Source organism: Bubalus kerabau, chromosome 12, assembly GCF_029407905.1.
Source record: "Bubalus kerabau isolate K-KA32 ecotype Philippines breed swamp buffalo chromosome 12, PCC_UOA_SB_1v2, whole genome shotgun sequence".
NCBI lineage: Eukaryota > Metazoa > Chordata > Mammalia > Artiodactyla > Bovidae > Bubalus > Bubalus kerabau.
In genome coordinates, this window is record NC_073635.1 from 69,024,362 (window position 1) to 69,049,645 (window position 25,284).

Here is a 25,284-nt window from a genome sequence, read left to right on the forward strand (position 1 = left end):
TTGGCAGAGAAGGTAATGGCACCCCTCTCCAGTACTCTTGCCTGAAAAATCCCAGGGACGGGGGAGCCTGGTGGGCTGCCGTCTATGGGGTTGCACAGAGTCGGACATGAGTGAAGCGACTTAGCAGCAGCAGCAGCAGCAGCAGCAGGGGTGTTTTGGAAATCAATGCGTATTAGAGAACCATACATTAGTGGTTTGCATATTTTCCCAGCAGTGCAAATTTCTTCCATCCAGAGGGGTACAGGTAGCATAAAAACATCATACTTTATTTGACAGACATCCTCAATAGGCTTCATGTATTTTCTTCCAGGGTAGCAATCATCATGTGAAAATTCAGATTAAATAGCTCATATTCAATATCTCAGCAAAAATCCTACTTTTTAAAATGTGGGCAGATAAGGATGTCTTGTTCTCCTGTGCCAAGAGTATTTTCAGAATCAGATGCAGTATAAATGAAGTTATGTTTTAAACATTACAATGAAGGTTTAGAAGTGATTTTCAACAGATTTCAAAAATCACATTGGATTTAAACTGCTTGAACTCCTTTTGCTCATAAATCCCATCCCTTCTGACTGCCTGTACTTGACATTATATTTATTGAATTTGATACCCCTACAATAATAAGTAGGCTTTACATACCCTTGACCGCAGATAGAAAGGTCAGCAATAGTTGTTCTTTTGATGCCCAGTGCTGAAGATGGAAACATAGGAGACAGTTACCCAAACTTCCCTAGGCTTTCAGCACATCAACACCAGATGACTACTTAATATTTGACTCTGCCTTTTGGAAGTAAATCAGTAGAGCTGTCTTTGAAGTTAAGTCAGCAAATGATTATATTTTCACCTTGCATAGGAAGATGACCTACATAACATAAAACAAAAAGCATTTATCTCACTGTAATGTGTGTATGCTTTTTTAGTTAAAAGTTGATTATATCACAATGCATCCAATATAACATATAAATGTGGTACAATGAATGAACTTGAGAGAAAATGGAAAGTTTAACCTCTTTTCAGAATTGAGGTAGTTATATCAAATTTAAAGCCTGGGTAACAAATAAAGGGGCTGGCCTACCAGACAGTTTTACTCCTGGATCTTAAAATTCTTTATATGCTCATATGCTTACAGATGTGTATATATCCTTAAATTATTGAACGTAGAAAAAAATATCTTTGCATTTATCATGTAATAGTAGCTATACAGCATCATCTATATTAATGGTGTGTGAAGCCATAACCACTTTATGAATATAATAATACAGGAAGCCTAAAAACATGATTAGAGTCTTCAAACTCTAGCATGGTAAGTATATTTTTTATACACATAAAATTTTCCCTGTAATATTCTGCGCTAAGATTGCATGAGCTAGAACTGCCAATTAAATTCTGTGCTTCCTTCTTTCTCTCCATTTCCGTTGTAGATATAGTGGTATTTCAGAGATTTCTAACAAGACAGTGTAAAAGTATGAGATAAATGCAAAGACAGGGAAATGCTGTTATTTAGCACTAGAAACAGATCCACACTGGAAGTATTTTCATGCCTGTAAATGTTTGTAGAGTCATTGAAATCTCTGCAGATGACGTATTGGAGTTTATTAAGGACAGTTATTTCACCCATGGTGAACTAAATGCAAAAATGTTTCTGCGAGCGACTTTCCACTTTAATATTTCTAACTAATAGAACACTTCAAGTGTGTATGCTACAGCTGCACATATGTGTGCACCTGGATTACTCCTGATGTTACACATTTTTAAAACTTGTAAATAACACAGACACTGCTTTCACCACGTTCCATAAGCATCCTATAATGCATCTCCGTTACTCCTCCACACATTGTTGTGTAATTTTTATTTACATGTCTGTTTCCTGCACTAGACTTTTTATCTTCCTGGGTAATAGGGTCAGATACCACTCATCTTCACTTCCCTAGGTCATATCATATTGCCTGGCACACAGGAGTACCGGAACAAATGTTCACTAATCAAATAAACAATTAACACATTTGGTATCCAGACTATTAAGAGGGCACAATATCCCGATGTTTTCATTATTCGAATGCACCATAGGAAATGCCATAACAAATACCATTTGTTCTAGTACTTTCCCTCTTTCAGTGACTATAATACAATTATTTTACAGGCCTCCAAATGAAATTTCATTTATCATAGAGAAAAAAACCAGAGACCAGTTGTTTGAATTTATCAACCCAGAATCTAATCTCAAAAGAACCTACTTCTCCAACTCTCAGTTGAAGCTTTTTAAGAAAAGACAGGCTGGCTTAGTGTCTGGAAATTTAGTGTCTGTGAATCTCGGTTGCTGGATGGATGGAGACATTCATTTCCTTTGTGACTCCATCTATTCAATCAGATTTAAGAGCTGGGAGTTTGAAGAAAAGGCTGATAAGCAATTCCAATTATATTTGAAAAAAAAATAAATTGTGTTCTAACAGCAAATAACATAGGGAAATCTACTCCCATGTATCAATCTGTGGAGAATTCATTCAGAGACATTAGCCATTCAGGGATAAACAGAGTAGGTAAAGTACAGTGATAAAAGTGAAAAGGACAGTCAATTTAATAAATTTCCCCATTCTGAGGGAAAGCATTTCACTTTATTTTCTCTGGCTCATCATTGCCGAGGATGTTCTCCAAGAGTTTTCTGATGGGCTTTGTTCATAGGAGTTAACAGTTTAATTGAATATTTAAAATGGTCACAAGTTCTAATGGAAAGAGTATAAATACAGGATGGTTCTTAGCACATTGGTCCAGAGCAACAGGATTATCACTTACTAATCCTGGAGGAGGGCATGGCACCCCACTCCAGTACTCTTGCCTGGAAAATCCCATGGATGGAGGAGCCTGGTGGGCTGCATTCCATGGAGTCACGAAGAGTCGGACACGACTGAGCAACTTCACTTTCACTTTTCACTTTCATGCATTGGAGAAGGAAATGGCAACCCACTCCAGTGTTCTTGCCTGGAGAATCCCAGGGATGGGGGAGCCTGGTGGGCTGCCGTCTCTGGGATCACACAGAGTTGGACACGACTGAAGCGACTTAGCAGCAGTAGCAGCAGCAGCAATCCTGGAAGAGGGCATGGCAACCCACTCCAGTATGCTTGCCTGGAGAATCCCATGGCCAGAGGAACCTAGTGGGCTACAGTCCATAGCGTCGCAGAGAGTTGGACATGACTCAAGCGACTTAGCACATTGTAACTAATGTTGACTAACTCTTAGGTGATTAATTCATTGAGATTCAAGAAATATCTCTGACTTTTAAATATTTGTATTTGTCATCTATTCAGTGTATTTCTGACTGGTTTATTGTGTTTATCCAAATATATTTGTAGTACCAATAATAATATGTAGCTGTAAGTGATCCTGATTTATTTATTTATTTTTCCAAATTGGTGGAAGCAATTCTCTAAAGCTCAAAAAGCATATTTTCTTTCAATTATTCTCTCACTGGTTTGTCATGCAAACTGAAATTTCCATAGTGTATGTCTCTCTTTAAACTCATGATATTTGTAACAATGGGTATGTTAAATTGGTGAGAGAATGCACTGAACTACTAACACCTAAAATTATAAGAATGTGACACAGGAGAGGGAGGGTTTAATGAGGAACAGAGCGGAAGAAGAGGTCAGAAAAGCACTGCACTTGTAGTTGGAGAGGAAGAAGCTAAAGGGTCTGTAAAGAAATATTGGTTCAAGAGAATGACTCAGTTTGTGAAGACCAACTATGTTTTTAAGTGTCTAGTTAAGTCCAGGCACCATACAAGAAATATGGTTACTAAGTAACCTGTTCATACACACATGTGGAACCTATAGCTTTGCAATTACACTGAGTTGACCTTATCTATCATTGGAATCTCCCTCCTAATATCCCAGTTCTGTGTGTCTACATTCTTTTCTTTTATTCTCTCACAAAACGATTGAGATTGCATCTCCTTATTCTCCTGTAACCATGTCTCCATGTCTTCCAATTCACATTATTCCCCAAATCCACTTGTTTTTGTTGTTCAGTTGCTAATTCATGTCTGATTTTTTGTGGCCTCATGGATTGTGGCATGCCAGGCTCCTCTGTCCTCCACTGTCTCCCAGAATTAGCTCAAATTCATGTCCATTGAGTCAGTGATGCTTTCTAATCATCTCATCCTCTGCCGCCTCCTTCTCCTTTTGCCTTCAATCTTCCAACTGCCTCTACTCAAAGTCAGGTTTGGCACTTCCTGCCACTACCTGTTAGCTGGTTTCCCTATCTTCGAGCTCTAGATACTGTGCCCCACAGATGATTTTCAGACCCTCTCTGAACTCACCCCGTCTATCCAACTGAATATCCTTCCATTCTCTGAAGCATACAAGTCAAGCAGTTTTCTCACTCTCTCTGTGACTCCCCTTTAAAACAAGTATGGCCCTGGGAAAGATCTTATCCTCCCTAAATTTAACCAGCTCCTCCCATGGTGACCACTCACCTAATGTAAAAAGATTCAAGGAAAGCACGTGCATCAAGTGTCTTCCATGGGACCTGGTACACAGCTGATGCTCAGTAAACTCTCCTCTCTTCACCCTTCGTCCAGCCTTTGCTGGAGCTTCCTATTCTGCCCCTGCTGTTCCTCATGAATTGTGTTCTTTCATCCTCCATTTTTCCGGATTCCTTTTATCTTCAGAAGTTGAAGGTGTGTATCCTCCATGAAACTGTCCCCAGATACTCAACAGATGTCACCACCTTCCATCTCTGGAATCATTCTGTGCACAGAGTCAGTAACATGCAATCCATCATCACTTATTCTCTAATTTCTGTGTTTGCTAACCCAGTCTCTGTAGCCAAATTAGAGGTTCTCTATGTTCTGGACCTTACATTTCTTCTAGAACCCATCCCAGTGTAGAATATTTAGGGGGTTTGCCATGGTGTATCTGATTCATGAAGTGACCCATGACCTCTCAGACATTTTCATCTCAGCCTTTGCTGGAAAACCATCTGCACAGAAGAACGTGTCTAAACACTCCACCTAAAATAGCCCTTCCATCACACTGCACCCCTATTCTGCTCAAGATTTTCTTTATAGCACTTACCTCTTCTTGGCTGTATGTTAGCTATTTGTTATTTTATTTCTTTACTGTCCACCCTGTTCCCATAAAAATACAAGTTACATGAGATCAGGCACTTCATTTTTAACATTTCTAATAACCCTGGGGACAAGAAGAATGTCTGGCACTTGATAGACATTGAAAAAGTGTAGAAAGGAGTGAATCCATTTAGAATCTAGTTTTCTGATTGACAATAAACAGTTATGATTTTGACTCAAATCCTAGTCCAAGTGAACAGGTTTAGGTTTTATATATCATTAAAATAAATAGATGGCTGTTATTAATAAACAGGTATGTGGACAGCTTTTCCAAAAAGGCCAGAATTCCCCAGCTGGACAGGAGGCTTTAATACATAACTCTCTTCTTACTGTTCTGATAAAACACAGTACTTAGATATACATGCCTTTCTATTAATCTTTTCTCTATCCACTGACTTAATGATAAACACAGCACAGGCCTGTATAATGCTCATCAGTTATCAAAATGAGAAGTTTTGGGATTAGTGAACATTTGATGCTAGTGAAAATGGCTTTCCCATTCATCACTAATGACTCAAGCCCCATATTACTGTGCATGGTTGTAGTTCTCTCATCTCCCAAGAAGCTAAGGTTTATAAAGTGGGCTTCTTAAAGAAATTACTGTATGTCAATATTTAGTTACCATTATTAATGAAAAATACTCATACCACTTTCTGAAATGTTCTGTGAACATTTTTATGAACTGTACATAAATCCAGAGAAACTATGCTCCATTACTGCCACCTGTTCTTTTAGAAATTTTTTATCCAAGGCTAAGTCTTGAGTCATAATGAGAAAACCTGCTGATACAGAATTCTTTCTCTGTGGGCTTCTCCCGTACTACACAGAACATACACTTTTCTACATAATAAACTAGTGTATATATATACTATATAAAAATTATACCATATATATTTTATGTGTGTGTGTTAAGTCACTTCAGTCATGTCTGACTCTTTGTGACCCCATGGACTGTAGCTTGCCAGGCTCCTCTGTCCATGGAATTCTCCAAGAAAGAATACTGGAGTGGGTTGCCATGTCCACCTGCAGAGGATCTTCCTGACCCAGGGGTCAAATCCAGGTTTTCTGCATCTCCTGCATTGGCAGGCAGGTTGTTTACCACTAAGGCCACCTGGAAATAAAAATTATATCATGTGTATTTTATGTGTATATAATAAATTGGGAAAGGAGGAAACTGACATATGAATAGTTTTACTTAGGCATGATTCATGATAGAAATCAATTGATATTCATATGGTCCATTATCTGTAAGAATATGAATTCATACCCTCAGATCAGCAATTATGAAACTCAGTTATGTGCAAATGAATTCAAATGTGAGTTAAAGTATTTTATTTCAAAGACTGTTTGTGATGAAGAAACTAAATACTCTCAGAGCTTCTCTCAACAATGTATAAAGGTTGTGAAGTGAAAGTCTCTCAGTCGTGTCCGACTCATTGTGACCCATGGACTATACAGTCCATGGAATTCTCCAGGCCAGAATACTGGAGTTGGGTAGCCTTTCCCTTCTTCAGGGGATCTTCCCAACCCAGGGATTGAACCTAGGTCTCCTGCATTGCAGGCAGATTCTTTACCAGCTAAGCCATCAGGGAAGTCCAAGTATACTGGAGTGGGTAGACTATCCCTTCTCTGTGGATCTTCTTGACCCAGGAATCAAACCAGGGTCTCCTTCACTGCAGGTGGATATAAGGGTTGGTTGGTTTTAAATGTCATGATTTGAAAGGGAATTGAGAAATCCTCTTATCCAGGCCTTGGAAGTGTTATTATTCTTTTTAAGTTAATAAAGTTGACGTCCAGAGAGTTTGATTGACTTGCCCAAGATTATAAAGCTGATTTGGTAGCAGAAGAAGAGGCAGAACCTGAGTATAGTGCTTTTCGTACTATGCTGAGTCACCAAAAGATGCTGTCCTTGTGTTGAAGCTCAGTCTTGGAGGATAGGTAGCACAGTATTGGGCATAGAAGCTAGAAGTTTCAGGGCATCATGAGACAGTGAGAAGAATGGTTTGGCTGCAAGGGAAGTGAGAGTTAGTGCCAAGGATAAACTATATAATGGATTTATACTTTATCTGATAAGCGATGGTACAATTTTAGAGTTTTTGTTTGGGTTTCTGGGAGTAAGGGGAGTTTGGGTTTGCTTTTGAGTAGGAAAATGATATGTTTAGATGACTAAACCAGCATGGAGGTTCATATTGAATAGAACAGGATATATGCCAAGAAGCCAAGAGATGAGTTAGGATGCTACCTACAATGGTCTTGTTTATAATAAGGGCCTTCTACCAAGAATAGTATTTTACTTTTTATGACCTTATACTTTTCAAGCAATTCAAACACTTTTCACAAATATTATCACATTTATCTTCACAAGACTGTGAAGAAGGCAGGGGCAATTATAGTCCTTGTGTGCCGTAGTGAGACCAGCAGCCTATAGGCAATATATTGTTCTCACTGCTAATATGTTGTTGAACTGAGTGAAATTCTTAGCAAATGTCTGAAATCCAATGCCCTTTCCACTGTATATCTTGTTCTCTGTTTCTTTAACTGTTTATGTACTTAAAACACAGGTACAATTTTTCCTTAGTAAGTTATTGGTCATAATAATCCTCCTTTTCTTCTATGAATGTACTAAATATTGACTTTTTTTCTTCTTCCTTTTGGTTTTTGTTTGTAGGTTAGAGATTCAACTAAAATGGTTTCTGCTTCCATAATTTTTAAAGAATACTTTATCCATTTGATCTAGCCACTTCTTCATATTTTTAGTTGAAAAAGCTTTAGGAAAGAGAAGTAAATAAAGATGCTCAGACTGCCATGCCACCAGCAGCATTTGTGAAGCACTTATCTTCCAGCTGTCTTTCAAGGGCTAGGACAGGTGATGGAGTGACTGGTGGACAGGTGAGATGGAGTCACCACTGCAAGGGGCAGAAATTCTGCAGCCAAGATGAGCGTGCACCAGGGGAATGAAACACTGGTCTAAGTTTTCTGGTATTGTGTGCCTTGGAGACACCATCACAAGAGTTCATGGAAAGTGGGTCACATTCAAATATGTTTTCTTCATGGTTAAGAAAAAATAATCTATAAATATGCTCATGGCTCTTTAGGTGAACCTGGGCCTTATATGGAATTGGGATGGACTGGAAGAGTAACACTGACAACTATATACGACCATGTGTAAAATAGATAGCTAGTGGGAAGCTGCCGAGTAGCACAAGGATCTCAGCTCAGTGCTCTGTGATAACCCGCAGAGGGGTGGAATGGGCTTAGTGGTGGGAGGAAAGTCCAAGATGGAGAAGATATACATATACCAATAGCTGATTCACTTTATTGTACAGCACTGTAAAGCAATTATATCCCAATTTTTAAAAAAATATGGGTGATAGAACATGACTTAGTGAATAGAGTATAAGACACCAAGATTGGAAGTCCTTGTCTGACTCTTTCACCAGCTCCCTACACAGCCTTTGTGATCTGGATTTCTATTTCTTCCAGTTAAATATGGTAGGACCCTTGACCTTCTATCTTAACAGACATGATTCATTATACATGAGATAACTATCTTTTGGTACTTATTGTACAAAACATAACAAAAATCACTAGTAAACCAGAGACTTTATTTTAAAAATCTTTAAAGAAAACTTTTTCAGGTTAAAATAAGCACAAGAAGTGTATCTGAGAACTCTTTTTACTAAGAAGCAATTTTTCTCATAAAAAATTCTGAATAAAAGTAAGAACATGTGTTCTCACTTGATGGACTATCTTACTAGTGGTTCAAAAATAAGGTTGTAATTACCCTGCGTTCAAAACAGGTAAGGTTAGTTTTCTCAGGGAGACTACTGTACAGAGAACCATGGTGGAATATTAGAAAACCTTTTAATTATTAATTAACCAGAGAAAGAGAATAAATTTGGTCAGGGGAAATGTCTCACTACTGCCTTCTAGAACATTATGCAGAAAGCCCCAACCCCACCTTATTACATGAATCATGGCTTGAAGTCCAGTGTTTGAAGGTATTCCTACATGCTCCCTCTTAGGGAAAGTAGATGAATGAGCAGATCTAAGAAATTCTGCATTTCATATTTGGGAATATGCCAAGAACTAGGGCAGAGGCCTGCAAGCTATTGTAAGTGTCAAAGCATATGTGATCTGGGAAACAAACCAGAGCCAAGTCATGTAAAACAAGGCCAGGGTGATTAAATCACCTCCAAGGTGTAAAATATAAGCCAGACCTCAGAAACAGAAGCACATCAGAACCTTGAAGCCAACTTTCAAAGCCATAGCAAAGTAGAGAAGCAAAACAAGACCAAGCCAGTTCAGGTATCATTGTTTGAGCAACGTCTTGAAACAAAAAGGCAAAAACTGACGTTTATTAAGAACCCAACATGTGCCAAGCACTGTAACTTTCCTTCCAGAATCACATCAAGTCTGGGCAGCAGTCGTAAAAGTTGTTGATAAAGATAATGAGGGCACAGGGGAGATTTAGTAAACTGCCAAAGGCCTCTTAGCTAATAAACCATAAAATCAGAGCCATGTGACTTCAGACTGGTAATTCTTGACTACTACCTGTTGCCCTGCACTGGGGAGAAAAAGAAATGAATGAGACATGCCCACACTTCTGTATGGAATTGTGTAACAGCCCTATGGTCTTCTTTGGCCGAACCTGCTTTGGGGTCTAGCGCTGCCTGGGAACTTGGATTTGCAACCTGAGAGCCTGGTAAATTCCTCTGCATCCCTTGGAGAAACAGCACACAGCAGTCATCCCTGTGTGGGCGTGGATACCAGCCCACTGAACTCTGCATACTACAGGGGTCTCCATTCTTCTTTAAACCTTTTGCACCCCTTGCTAAGAGCATTTTGCTAATACTGGAAGACCTCTAATATGAGCCCTAGGTGATGCTTATGAATTTTGTGACATCTTCTATTGCACTAAGTCCAGTTTCATAACATTTAAAAATCTGATTGAGATTAACATATACACACTATTGTATATAAAAGAGATGATCAATAAGGACCTATGGTATAGCACAGGAAACTCTACTCAATACTCTGTAATAACTTACATGGGAAAGGAATCTGAAAAAGAATAGATGTGTGTGTGCGTGTGTGTGTGTGTGTGTTTAGTTACTCAGTCATATCCAATTCTTGGCAACCCCATGGACTATAACTACCATGCTCCTCTGTCCATGGGATTTCCCAGGCAGGAATACTGGAGTGTGCTGCCATGCCCTTCTCCAGGGAATCTTCCCTACTCAGGAGTTGAACCCACATCTCTTGTGGCTCCTGCATTGCAGACGGATTCTTTACCATTGAGTCACTGCGGGAGCTATGTAAATCAATTCTTCTCCGATGTAAAATAATTTTTTTAAAGAAAAACATCACAGCTAAGAAAAAAGAAATCTGAACACCAGTGGAGCTCTGAAGAACCTGCATTCCCAAGCTGGAAGCTATGATCATATTAATAGTACCTTCTGGCTGCCAACCTCCCCAGGGATGTAGGAGCCCATTCCATCTGATTTCCAAGGGCTGGAAACTAGACAGCCACAGAATTATGTGAAGTCTTCACAGCCACATTCACTGGCATCTCTCTCTTTTGCACCATCATTGGAAGTCTTTGGCTGGACTCTGGATTTCCTTGGTGGAGGCTATGACCTAATCCATCTCTCTCAAGCTGATTAGTCTGGTCACTATGCAGAGTCTGCAGAAGGCTAGGTGATTATTTCTACATCTTCTCACCCCTGAGCTTCAAGAGCACAGTCATTAGCATACAGCAGCTCCTGGATTACTGTACAAAGGACTTTTCATCATGTTCTAAATCAATTGAATTGGAAGAGTTTCTTGGAGAAACTTCATGATGCCGACTTCCATGTCCTTTATTAAGTACTCAACTCAGCTGCACAAAATCAATTAAGCCTGAACCTGTTATGCTTCCAGGTCTTTATTCCACTGGCAAGGGAGAATATACCAGATAAACTCATCAATTCTGACAAAATCAATTATATGTCAGGTAAAGAGCTTTAATATATCCTTGACCTCATGACAGTTAAAAGTGTTTAATACATCATCAAGTCTCAGACTACTGGCATCATTATTTCATAAAGCCAATGAAGGGAGATATCTTGACTTTGGTCCTCATATTTCCAACATTCTGCTTAACTCTGTTCGAGTCTAGAATTGGAATTCCAGGAAGACAACATCAATATCATGCAAGTAAGAAATTCCAAGTGATTCAGTCCAGTTTTTTGTTTGGCTGCTGCTAATGGAGAGATGCCATAGTAGCCACTAAAGTTAAATATCCTCCATATCTTCTTAAAAATTCCTGTGAGTTCCCCTAAAGCTTAACTTATTGATGGAAAGTATGTGCAATGATGATTATTATTCCTCATAATTATTTTATTGGCATTTTGTGAGCACATTCAGGCCCTGAGTTACATACAATCAATTCTCTTTATTCATTGTGGTTATGTTATATAAAGTCACCATGAATGCGAGCACTAAATTATCAAATACTGAACCAAGGCTCCTAAAGGAAATAGAGGGTTAGGTTCCTATGAGCCTCTGGTCACATCTTCATCAGCCAGCCAATACATAACCTTGTTTTATGTGAGTTTCTTCTTAAAGATACCTTATTATATATTATTAAAGACACCTTAATATATATTATTAATTCATTAATATTGACATCATAGCCAACAACTCTATAACTTATACCTGAAGTGAAGCTGATCTAACACACATATTTTTGCCATAAGGCATATCCCAGCATAGATCTCGGAAATACCAGAACATCTCAGCTCAACACTTGGGACCCATTTTAAAGAGTGAAGTCATCAACAAAACAACAAACATTTTAAAAATGTAGCAATAAATAGGCTGTAAAACAGACACTAGTTTAGAGCATGAGAGCATAAACTCTTAAGAAGGCAAGCTTCATCTTGTTCAGCCTCAGCTGAGAATGTGAGCATATAAGGACTTAAATTTGTCACAGCTCTATGCATGCACATGTCCACTGAGCTGGGTATTACAAATTTATTATAAATAAATAATTACAAATAAATTACAAATAAATTTCAGCAAGTGGGTGAATTTGCAAATACAAAATCTTCAAATAATGAAGATCAACTGTATTTAGCAAGCATTATTTGTTTATTCCTCATTTCAACTTCACAAGATGAGAATGGAGTTGAGATGATCATTTTATGGAGAAGTAAATATAAACTAGGATTGGGTTGTGTGAGTGAGGAAATTAGCCAAGGCCACACAGTTCCTAGGGTCTTCCCCTGTGGCTCAGATGGTAAAGAATCTGCCTGCAATGCAGAAACCCAGTTTGATCCCGGGTTGGGATGCTGGAGAAGGAAATGACAACACACTCCAGTATTCTTGCCTGGAGAATTCCATGAACAGAGGAGCTGGCAGGCTATAGTCAGTCCATGGAGTCTCAAAGAGTCAGACACGACTGAGTGACTGACACTTTCACTTTCACTTCACACAGTTCCAATGGGCAAGAACAAAGATTAAGACTTCAGCTGTCTGACTCTATAACCTATTTATCACACAATGGCTCCATCATCCCTCACTTGCCAATATACTGTAATGTTTGAAATTATCAGATCATGCAGTGTCATATCTGGAAAGTTAGAGTTATTCCTGGCTCTTAGAGGACCTCAAAACAGAAAGTGAAATTCAACTTTTATTGCTTTGGTAGACTGCATTCTGGGGACCTCATACCCTGTCATAAAAGGTCACCAGGACCCAAAATGTTTATATCATTTCATCAAGGTGAAGCTGAATCCAATTTATATGATGCTGTGAAAAACTGGAAAAGAAAACAAATGGGAAAAGGCCTCACCAAAGACAGTTTTTTGGTTTGGTTGCTGTGATTGGGAAGGTAGTTGTATCATCTATTTCCCAGTTCATGAAAATGGTAAAATGGAAAGAGCAACATTCAAGCCAGGGAAGCCACTGCAGTTCTATTTGCATTCTTGCCATTTCTGTGCCAGGTAAAACAGTGTACTTGAAAATTTAGGCCTCTTGCTGAAACAAAAACAACTGAAAGAGTCTGATGTTGATGATATCCCTCTTCTGAAGTGCAAGTGGGCTATGCCATCTATTAACCTGGTGGCTCAGATGGTAAAGATCTGCTTGCAATATGGGAGACCCGGGTTCGATCCCTGGGTCAGGAAGATCCCGTGGAGAAGGGAATGGCAACCCACTCCAGTATTCTTGTCTAGGGAATTCCATGGGCCGAGAAGCCTGACAGGCTACAGTCCATGGGATGACAGAAATTTGCACACGACTGAGCGACTAACACTACTAACCTAATTGCAATTTTGTGAATCAACCAATAGAATTCTTCAAAATTATAGGAAAGGTCATATTCTTTTAATTCATTTTTGGATAACAGATCAGCCAGATGATTTGTGGTGTTCTGAAAGGAACCACACAAAAAAGTTTGCATCTGAATTATAATTAGATGTAGCCAGTCCGAGTCGACAAGCAATTAATTCTGTTACTTAGACCTCTGGAGTCAGTGATCCATGAATTGACATTCACTAGGTAGTTGTTTAAATCGAATCATTGCAACTCTAAACAGTCCTTATTCATTCAAGTTGGAAAGATGATGATAACCAGGAGATATGGGTGTCTGGGTTTATCAGTTTCAACTTGGTTTATGGAGCCTCTTAAATGAAAAGAGAACATAAGAGTCATAACCCCTTTTAATTTCATTTCTCACTATGGTAACTGGCAAGGAAAAAAAAAAAAACACAAAACCAGAGATCAAATTATGTGTGTGTGTGTTTTAAAGGCGTCTTAAGCATATATTTTTAATTTTAAGTAGTTCTAAAGAATGAACACTTGCATACAGGATTCAGGAGTTATTTGAATTTATTTCCCTTAATGACCTGATGGCAGAAGTTGTAAAACGAGGCCATCTGGATGTGATCAGCATATCCAATCCTGGAGAGAACTCACTGAGCATTCCATGTTCACGCAGAGTTCCTGTGAAGTTTCAGATGATGCTAGCACAGGCCAAATTACAAGAAAATTGGCCCTGAAATTTCATTGAACGCATTTGAAAAGGCAATATTTCGATTAAATATGAAAGAGAGTCCTGTGGCTGTGGGAAATACCTAGGACAGCAAATGCAGCCACAGGATGCTGCCCTCCTCACGGTGCTGCTTATCTAGCTTGGTGCCCGGCTTATGTCAGGGCATCATTCAACTTTACAAGGACACCAGACTCAGCCACACTGCTTGAAGATGCTACTTTTTTTTTCTATTTCTGAAAAATGAGAACAGCTGAAGGCTTCCATGCTATTTATGCTGTGCATAGGGTAATTGTACAGCTTTAACAGGGTAGAGACGGGAGAGCAATAAAGCTGGATAAACAAATGATATTGCAGCTTAGATAAGTCTGCAAGAGTCTGAACGCTTAATCAGATAGCTTGAAACAAACGTGTCTGCCTATCTGAGTATCAGGGAAGAAAAGTCTGTTACAGAAATTACTGGCACCACCACAAAGCCATATACATATTAAGATGAAGAATCGCATATAAAGTTTAAATACGGTTTGGTTCAAACAGATACGCCATGAGAAAAAGATGTAGAAATGTTTTCTCCAGTGGCAATGCCATTTCTTGTCACTTCTTTTTTTTTTTTTAATTGGCTGATCATTGCTTTACAATGTTGTGGTGGTCTCTGCTGTACATCAACACCAATCAGTCATAACTTTATATATATATCAATCTCCCCTCCCTCTTGAGCGTCCCTCTCCCCCCATTCCACCCCTCTAAGTTGTCATAGAGTGCCAGGCTGGGCTCTCTGTACTGTAGACCAGCGTCCTGCTAGTTATCTACACATGATGACATATAGATATCAATGCTACTTTCTCAATTTGACCCCCGTCTCCTTCCCCTACTGTGTCAACTCTATTCCAACAAAATTTTTTAAAATATTAAAATAAAATAAAATCTTCAAAAACGTAAACAAAACCTGGGTAGATAACCAACCTCCATGCCAAGATGACTGCTGATAATTCATGCTCTTCATTCCCCTTCACCAATGGATGGGAGCTGGCCCTGTGTAACTGACAGAGTATACATGCTGTGTGGCTTCTGCAGGTAGACCATCCCGGGCATTGCAGCTTCTGCCTGGTCTGTTGGATCTCTCTTCCTGGGGGAAGCAGACTACCAGGACTGTAGGACACCCAAGAAGCCTCATGGATTGGCTCCCGGCCAACAGATGGAACCAACCTGGCAGTCAAAAGAGTGAACCACTTTAGAAGTGGCCCCTGCAGTCCTGGTCAGCCAGCTGACATCTAACTTGAACTGTATGAGATACTGCAAGGGACAAGTGCCCAGTCAAGGTCCTTCCAAATTCCTAAACAGAAACAATGAGAGGTAACAGATGGTTCAGTTCCACTCAGTCTGACTGTGACTTGTTGTTTAGCACTACTTAACCATATAGTTGATAAATAAATTGTGGTTCATCCATATCATGGAATATCCTATAGCATATAAAACTAATGTATCTCTACATATATTTGCAGTTATTTGCAGCTATTGCTGGTTATTTTTGAAAAGCAAACTGCCAGATAGCATGCATTGTATGATCTTACATGTATTTTTCTTTGATTACTTTTTCAAGGATAAACAAAAATCCGAAAGGATATTCACCAAAATACAAATAGGAAATATCTATAATGGTGATAGATTTTCATTTTATTCTTTATAAGTTTGTAGTTTCTACATTCTTATCAATAAACTTGCACCAACTTTATAATAAAAAAAGATGAAATCAATTTTAATAAAATATTTTACTTAGTTCAACATATCTAAAATGTTACTGTTTTAGCATGTAATTGATATTAAATTATGATTGACAAATTTTTGATAAACTATTCAAAATCTAGTGTGTATTTTACACTTTCACGACATTTTAATTCAGACTAGCCACATCCCAGTTGGCACTAGTGATAAAGAACCTACCTGCCAATGCAGGAGACATGAGACACAGGTTCGCCCCCTGGGTCGGGATGATCCCCTAGCAAAGGTCATGACAGCCCACTCTAGTATTCTTGCCTGGAGAATCCCATGGACAGAGGACCCTGGTAGGCTACAGTCCCTGGGCTTGCACAGAGTCAGACATAACTGAAGCGACTTAGCTTGCACTGCACCGCATTTCAAGTGAGCAGTCGACACCTGTGGCTAGCGGCTGACATGCGGGCCAGCACAGCTCTAGAGAGGAAGGATCCATGAAGAGTTTGTGCGGGAAAGAGTCACGAGATGAGGGGAGCTTCAGATTAGTCATATTCTTTTTTTATTTTTTGTGCCTTAAATTATTTTTTTTTCCATTGGAGTATAATTGCTTTACAGTGTGATAGATTTTGCTGTACCACAATTTAATCAGCTCTAAGTATACAAATATCCCCTCCCTCTTAAGCCTCTCTCCTACCCCTGCTCCCACCCCTCTAGGTCATCACAGGGCACCAAAGGAATGAAAGTGAGTCATTTGCAGTGATGTAGATGGACCTCGAGCCTGTCATACTGAGTGAAGTAAGCAAGAAAGAGGAAGACAATTATCGTATATTAATGCATATATATGGAATCTAGAAAAATGATACAGATGAACCAATTTGCAGAGCAGGAATAGACACAGACATAGAGAATGGACACATGGACCCAGCCGGGGAAGGCTGGGGTGGTACGAACTGGGAGACAGCCCCATAAACTGTAGCCCACCAGGCTCCTCTGTCCCTGGAATTTTCTAGGCAAGAGTACTGAAGCAGGTTGCCATTTCCTAATCCAGGGAATCTTCTCAACCCAGGAATCTAACCCAAGTCTCTTACATCGCCCGTACTGGCAGATGGTTTCTTTACCAGTTTTGCCATGGAAGGCAAAGTTGGGACAAGTTGGAAGAGTAGCAGGTTAGCTATATTCTTACATGAGATAGATACGGAGAGATTGGGAAGGGAGAAAACATTCCAATAATGTGTAAAAGTTGAGGAAATTCTGCCCTACAAAGGTAAATAGAAAAGGGGATAAAGGAACTACAGAGAAAGCTGATATTTACTGATGCTTCTTCTATATACAGTATCTTTATTCTCAAGACCATGTGGATAGAATTAGGTAACAGAAGAGACATTTTCTCTAATGTTGTCAGGCATACCATCCAAAGAGAGAAAGCCACACAGCTTTGAGTGAAAAGATCTTTGAGTCGAAAGACAGTCAAATTACGTGGATAAATATATAGAAAAAAAGGAAAAGTTTTTCAGTAAAGGCTTCTTCCTAGACATTTTCACTTCTCTCCAGTTTCTAGAGCTAAACACAGAGAGGTATTTATAATAAAACAGAAATGTCTTAAACTTTCTTTAGTACTGACAACAGAAAATACAGAATTCTATTTCATTGAAATTTGTAAACTGAGGGGGGAAGAAAGACTTTTAAGAGTAGGGCAGAGAAGGGCTTCACCACTGGATTTGCCTTGGAATCAAAAATTTAAGTGTGTCTCAGGACGCATTTTTTCACTAGAGAAATGTTTCCACATGAGTCATTGAGAAATTATTGTTCTAGCTACAATGTTTCATATATATACCTTTTTAAAAAAATTTATTTTTAACTGAAGGATAATTACTTTATGATATTGTGTTGGCTTCTGCCATGCAACAACGTGAATCAGCCTTAAGTATACATCTGTCCCCTCTCTCTTGAACCCTCTTCCCCAAACTCCACACCATCCCAGCCTTCTAGGTTGTCACAGAGCACCACATTGAACTCCCTGTGTTATATAGCAACTTCCCTTTAGCTATCTATTTTACATATGGTAATATATATGTTTCAGTCTTGTCATTAGCCAGGCTCCCAGGTATAAACCAGTGCATTTGAGAGAAACTTAGTTTTAGAGCCTTTTACATCCATTATCATGTGTGATTTCCCCCCTATTAATTCCTGTGACATAGCATTGTTACCTACATCTTTCATATGAGGAAACTGAAACTCTTTGAGAGTAATAAGTCATCCTAAATTACAGAGCTTAGAGGCCAGGTCAGAAATAAAAATCCCATGCATTTGTATCCAAGTCTTAATACTTTGCCAGTACTCACCAGAGCAGATGAGACTTGCCAATAAATTGGGAATTAACCATGTCTTTACTCACCGTGCTGTGTTTAGTCACTCAATCATGTTTGACTCTTTGAAACTCCATAGAGTGCATCCTGCCAGGCTCCTCTGTCCATGGGGATTCTCCAGGCAAGAATACTGGAGTGGATTGCCATGCCTTCCTCCAGGAGATCTTCCCAACCCAGGGATCGAACCCAGGTATCCCGCATTGCAGACAGATTCTTTACCATCTGAGCCACCAGGAAAGCCTGTCTTTACTTACAGCATCTACAATTCAAGAGACCTGGGTTTGATCACTAGGTCAGGAAGATCCCCCTGGAGAAGGGAATGGCAACACATTCCAGTATTCTTGCCTGGAGAAACCCATGGACAGAGGAGCCTGGCAGGCTGCAGTCTCTGGGGTCACAAAGAGTGGGACACGACTGAGCGATTAACACTCTCACTTTACTTACAGCCAAACAGAATATTTACTAGCCCTTGAGAGTAGACACTAGGCATTCTAGAAAAGAGAAATTTTTAAATGCTAGACATCAAGATGAACAAGTGTGAGTGCATATGAGGAAAAAAGAGAAGAGAATTGATTATTTCATTTTCCTCAAAACCTGGCTGCTACAGCAATGAGCCTGTAATATCTCAGGATGGTAGAATAATACTAATCATAATATTCTGTCACTAGTAAGATGTTAAGGAATAATAGAAATTTTTTAAATGTCAATATAAAAATAGCAGTATTTTAAAGCAAAAGGGATCATAAAGTTAATGTTTATGGAACTTTCTATTAATAACAATATATTTAATACATTTTACATTTTCTGTAGTGAAATATTTTCTGTAAAATGTTTCAGTTACATATGAATGAGACAATATAAAGCCATAAACTCGGGAAAAAATGTAGTTTCCGCAGTAATTCCCTTGACAAATATATTCTGAATACTTATGCTCTTAGCACAATACCCAGCACATAGTAAGTGCTCAAACTTATGTAATCACATTAACATTTTGAATAAAGGAAATGTCAAATTAGGAACATATGTGAAAGTATTTTGAGGACAATCAAACAATAAATAAAGGCACTGTTAAAATGAAACAAGTTGTTTAATGAGTGTCAGTTTTCAGATTTGCAAAGTTAAAAATTTTCTGGAGATCAGTCTCACAACAATGTGAATATACATAACACTACTGAACTTTCCACCTAAAAATAGTTAAGATGGTGAATTTTATGAAATGAAATTTTTATCATAATTTTAAAAATGAGGCAACATGGTTGGGGAAAATTGCCAGGAAATCAGTTATAGATCATGTCATTAACACATTATCAATTTTCCTTTCCCCCAATAGCTAGCTGCCATGTTTGATCTGGATTCCATCACTCTCTTCTTCCACAAGCATTTTAATTTGAGACAATCACTGCTCCCAGACATATTGATTGCTACAACCTTTCTATCTGCAGCCATTAAAAATGCTAAAAGAAAATAGTCACCATTCTGTAAATACAAAACCACCTTAGGAAACTGTCCTCATTCAAAAAAAAACACTGCTAATAGCAGCAGCAGTGAAAAGTATTGACATAAGATCTCAGGCTCTGAGTGAAAGGTACATGGAAATAATGAAAATCAGACAAGCTGTCCATTAAGAAATTTCATACAGAAATTCTTCAATGTCATTTAATTCTACTTGTAGTTGCTTTCATGAGATTTTTGTTTCATAGCTTTATTGCTATATAGTACTGAACAGTTAAATATAAAGTGAGAAAGAGTCTGATGTTTCACCTATAGGAAGTCAAGCATCTGGACATTTCAGAAATAAATCATTGATTAACTAATGTTTGACTCTGCAGACCCATCCTGAGTACATGTGTTCCTTTCTTTAGTCTAATAACCTAGAGGATTGTAAAATGAGGTATGCAGAGGAGAGAAAGGTGCACATTGTTAGATACAGAGTTTTTTCAATATCAATCAATTTTTCTCTAGTTTCAATATAATGCATTCCTTTTGTAATCAGACAGAGCTCCTGTAAGATAGACTGCAAGCAAGGGCACGCAGGTGACTCAGCTCATTAGGAATCTTTTGATTCTCCCTTAAATAGGTCTATTTACACCACAGTTTGACTTCATATTGGTCTCGTTTAGTTTGTTGGATTGTTTCTTTCTTTAGTGTGTGCAGGTGAGCCTGAGGAGTTTATAAATGATTTTCTGAGCATTTGTAAAGGTGGGAGCTTCAGCTTCATTATGCTGTAGTGTGATTTTCTAAAAGGCAGGTATTTCATCTTGCTGAAATGTCGTGATGCATATTTTTGATTAAATGAAAAAGCTAACTATTTGACAGGACAATAAGACATTCTACACTCATTTGGGAATAAATCTGCAAATTTCGGCTTAATATAGTCTGTATGCATATCATGTGGGGCTACACCCATAGAAATAAATTTATAACCCATGAACCTGAGAGTGGTCTGAAGCTCTTAGCAGTCTACAAGAATGCATGATGACTGTAGTAAAATATATTTATTCCACAAGTGAGGAGAGAATTGATTGCTCTAGAGAGCTCACACCATAACTAATTCACGGAGACTCTTTCTTATGATGAAGATAAATATTCTGTGTCATTCTGACCCATAAAATATACTGTTTTTACAACAGACTCACTGTAATAATTCATCTTAAATGTCCTATGGACATATTTTCCTGTGATTACCAAACAAGAATCATTTGGTATCCTTGTTTTCAAAATAAGTTTGGGGATTAAAAATGATAAGTTGCATTAAGCAGCATTGTTATGTGTGTTTCTGAAACATAGAGATATAACATTATGTATAAGATGTAAGTGTTCCCTTCTTGATCTTTACCAAAGAACTATTATTTGTGCACATTCATGGATATTTTTGCATTTTAAGTTTCACTTGGGGGAGATACTGAAGCTGCATATAGGTGACTATATTTGCAAATGAACAAATGGACAGTAAACTAAAACCTAGTGTGACTTTTTAATCCACACTAGGATTAAAATAAATTCTTTTTATTTTAAAATAATTTTTTTTCTTTTCCTCCACTGCTTTACCACTACTCTGTCAATTTGATTTTTTTTTTATTGAAAAGTAAAGGAATGTATTAACTCTATATTCTTTGAAACATTTCTTTCATCCATTATTAAAAGTGTGGCATTTTGTCTTTTTTTTTAATTAGAAAGCTGATGGAAGTTACAAGCGCATAATAGAGGGTTTGGGGATAGGGTACTTGTGAAGGATTTTAATAAACCATTTTTCTTTTGGTTGGTGTAAATTATCTTAACTGATGGCTTAGAACATACTTAATTAAGTGTCCTGTGTATTATTGATATGTTTAATGTTGGTAAAAAAAAAAAGTTATTTTCAGTAGAAGTCTGAGTTAAAGTGGCGTGAATTTGAAATGTTGGTACTAATTTCTTCTTGCTGCTCAGTTGCTAAATCATGTCTGACTCTTCCTAACCCATGGACTGCAGCATGCCAGGCTTCCCTGTCCTTCACTGTCTCCCAGAGTTTGCTCAAACTCGTGTCCATTGTGTCACTGATGCTTTCCAGCCATCTCATTCTCGGCTGACCCCTTCTCCTCCTGCCCTCAATCTTTCCCAGCATCAGCGTCTTTTTCAAAGAACTGGCACTTTGCGTCACATGGCCAAAGTATTGGAGCTTCAGCTTCAGCAACAGTCCTTCCAATAAATTTTCAGGGCTGATTTCCTTTAGGATTGACTGGTTTGGTATCTTCTTAGTCTCACTGATTTCATAGATCTCAGCATGAATTAAGAGTTAACGTTAGTAACTACAGATATTAACTCATATAATGTCCCATATTTACAAATGAAGAAAATCAGACTCAAATCAGTATAGTTTCCCAAATCACACAGATAATTAAACCAATAAATCTAAGCAAATATGGTCTTTATTCTTTTTGTTTATTTTAAGGAAATAGATTAGGGGAAAGGAAATCAAAGTGACCTGTGAATTTGGGGGATACAACTCCTTCAAATTTCAGTATTTAACACATTACTCTGAAAGAGCAAAGATAACATTTCTCTTCATCTAACTGAGCCAAGGTTGGCGTAATGTTTAGGAATATAAGACAAAGGGCTGGAAAGATAGCCACTGGTTTTGCATGACTAGATTTGGGGCCACTTCAACAGAGACTGGATTTTCAATTTTTAAATATTTTTATTGAGGTATAATCACATATAGAATTATATTAGTTTCAAATGTACAATGTAATGATCCAGTAATTGTGTCTATTGCAAGGCAATCACCACAATAAGACTAGTTAAGATCCATCACTATTCACAATTGTAAATTTATTTTTCTTATAATGAAGACTTTTACTATCTACCCTCTTTGCAACTTTTGAATATGCAATGCAGTATTATTAACTATGAGGCCAGTTTTCTAATAGCCTCAGCCAGCACATCCCTTTCCTAGAACAACCACAGGGCTTCCTCAGCATTTAGACAGTCATTTCTAGTCTAGAACTTTCTAGAAGCCTGAACTTACTGACATGATCACTGGGTTTGGTCTACTGGGACACATACAAGGCCTGGGTACAATCTACAGTTCCATCTTTCTCTGAATTGGTAGGTGATGGAACATGGCCTGGGTGAATTCTTTGGGTTTTTTGTGTTTTTTTTTTTTTTACTAACCACTGGTAATCATCCTCTTTCCGTATGAGGCAATAATGCTAATGGTAATAATTTCTTCTGAAATATGTCAACAGTTTATAATCCTCAGAGGATTTCTACACAGAGCACTGATGCTGACTCTTATCATAATCCTGTGAAAATGTAACAGAAGTGATACCAAGTGATACTTCAGTCAAGAGCCTGACAGATTTGCAGGTGGTCGCCCATTTGTTAAACATCTGCTAAGCAGGGACACTGCCTTACCAGTGAAGCCAAGATTGGAATCTAGTACCCTGCGGCTCTCTCTTCTTTCTTTGCCTTGTCTCTTATTTTCCTTAGTTTACTTTCACACAGCACTGGAGCTTCCCCAGGGCCTGTTCACTGCCATCCATTTCACACTGTACCTTTGCTGTATTCTCAGTTCAAGGCAGCAGGTCTTGTCCCATCCCTGGGGGAGAACCTGAGAAGCTCTAATGAGGCGCAGGTGAGCAACAGGAAGTGGTGAACAACAGGCAGTGGTGAGCAACAGGCAGTGGTGAGCAACAGGAAGTGGTGAGCAACAGGCAGTGGTGAGCAACAGGAAGTGGTGAGCACCCATAAAAAGCACTGCAGTGTTTCATGTTATCAACAGAGGTGTTTCAGTCATACTGGCCTGAAAAATGAAGCTTCTCAGCCATAGGTACCTGGTTCGTTCCCAAACTGTCTATGCTGTTCTATTCATCTATATGTCTGTTTTTGTGCCAATACCATACTATTCACAGATGAAGAGAGCAAGCTAGTGGTTCCCAGAGGGCAGAAGGATGGGAGGAGGGGCAAGGTAAGTAAAAGGGATAAAGAGGTACAAATTACTAGGTATAAAATAAACTGAGTTATAAAGATATAATGTATAGCACAGGGAGTATAATCAACATTTTGTAATAACTTTGTATGGAGTATAATCTATAAAATATCTAATTACTATGTCATATACCTGAAACTAACATAATATTGTAATTAATTATAGTTCCATTTTAAAAAATGAAACTTCTCCTAAAAATCTCAAAATCTCTAGTTGATCTGATGTCCATGGATTCTGCTCATCTTAAGTCCCATCTTTAGCAGTCTTTAAATAGGGTATATATATTGTATGTAATTTCATCTCAGAGCAATTTGACATGGTATTTTGGCATGTATAGAACTCTGATATTTTAAACTAGTAATTAAAGTGGAACTAGCTCACAAATGCTTTAAATAACCTCTTTGTATGAAAAGTTTCATACAAATAGGTAGTTCTGTTCACCAGCAGTGATTACATTTTGGATAATACAGAAAAAGATAGTTTTCTCAATTTTAAGCTGATGATTAATGTATCTGTGAGTGAAAAAGCAATAATAAAAGGTGGGGCTTGAATGCTTCTCTGTAAGCTATTTCTAAAATGTAAATGTTTGTGGACCAAGTACATCTTAATAGCCAATATTAGCATGAAAGTAAAAAAGTGTTAGTCACTCAGTCATGTCCAACTCTTTGTGACTCTATGAACTATTGCCCTCCAGGCTCCTCTGTCCATGGGATTCGCCAAACAGAATAATGGAATGGGTAGCCATTCCCTTCTCCAAGGGGTCTTCCTGACCCAGGGATCAAACCCAGACCTCCCACTTTGCAGGCAGATTCTTTACCATCTGAGCCACCAGGAAAGTCCCAATATTACTTGGAAACAACAACAACAACAAAAACCCAACAAATATTTATTATCATCATGAGTCATGTGACCATACTCTGAATGTGAATTTTTAAAATTTATGAAAATATTCAAATATTGCTGCTTACCCTTTACTATGTATAGAGCTGTGGATTTTTTTTTATTTATTAATGCAAAAACATTGATTGAAAACATGAGAGTTAAGGAAATGGGCAAATATCAAATTTTTTTTTTGTAGAGGTAATTTTAAATATACTTAAAACAACTTATGAGATTTATAAAAATAATTATACTTCTATACTGTACATACTGCTATTATATAATAATTATATAATTACACTCTTGTGTTTAAAGTATGCTCACCATGTGAACTGGCAACAGGAAACAAAAAAATTGTCTTGGCTCTTTTCCAGTCATTTTAGGTCACTTAATTTTTCAGTAAATGGTCTAGGTATACATCCAGGACTCTCCCAAGACTATGTCTAAGTGGGGAGAATATATGTTACTGATAAAAGTGTCAAATGAGCTTATTAAACCAGTCTTTGGGCATGCTATCCCATAGGCTCCTAAACATCCCCAGGGTGCCTACCCTGACACCTATAGAGTCTTTACATGGCTCTCAGGTATCTATTTTGGGGAACTCCACCTGAATGCTCTCTATCAAGGCAACACTAAGTTTCTTAAGTCTTTTTTTGGCCTACCACCAACATGGGCCTGTTTTCTGACCCAATCTTTAAAAAAA

The 25,284-nt window shown here is 38.2% G+C and overlaps 1 protein-coding gene and 1 long non-coding RNA gene across 2 annotated transcripts in view; one reads left to right on the top strand and one right to left on the bottom strand.

Annotated features, from left to right (window-relative positions):
- Positions 1-25,284, top strand: part of GPC6 (glypican 6) — a 1,245,321-nt gene that overhangs the window by 901,005 nt on the left and 319,032 nt on the right. The window lies entirely within an intron of this gene.
- Positions 4,442-16,203, bottom strand: LOC129624628 (uncharacterized). Its single transcript, XR_008701079.1, has 3 exons — positions 16,098-16,203; positions 15,120-15,489; positions 4,442-4,742 (listed from the first exon to the last, which is right to left on the bottom strand). It is a non-coding gene; the product is annotated as an uncharacterized LOC129624628 (long non-coding RNA).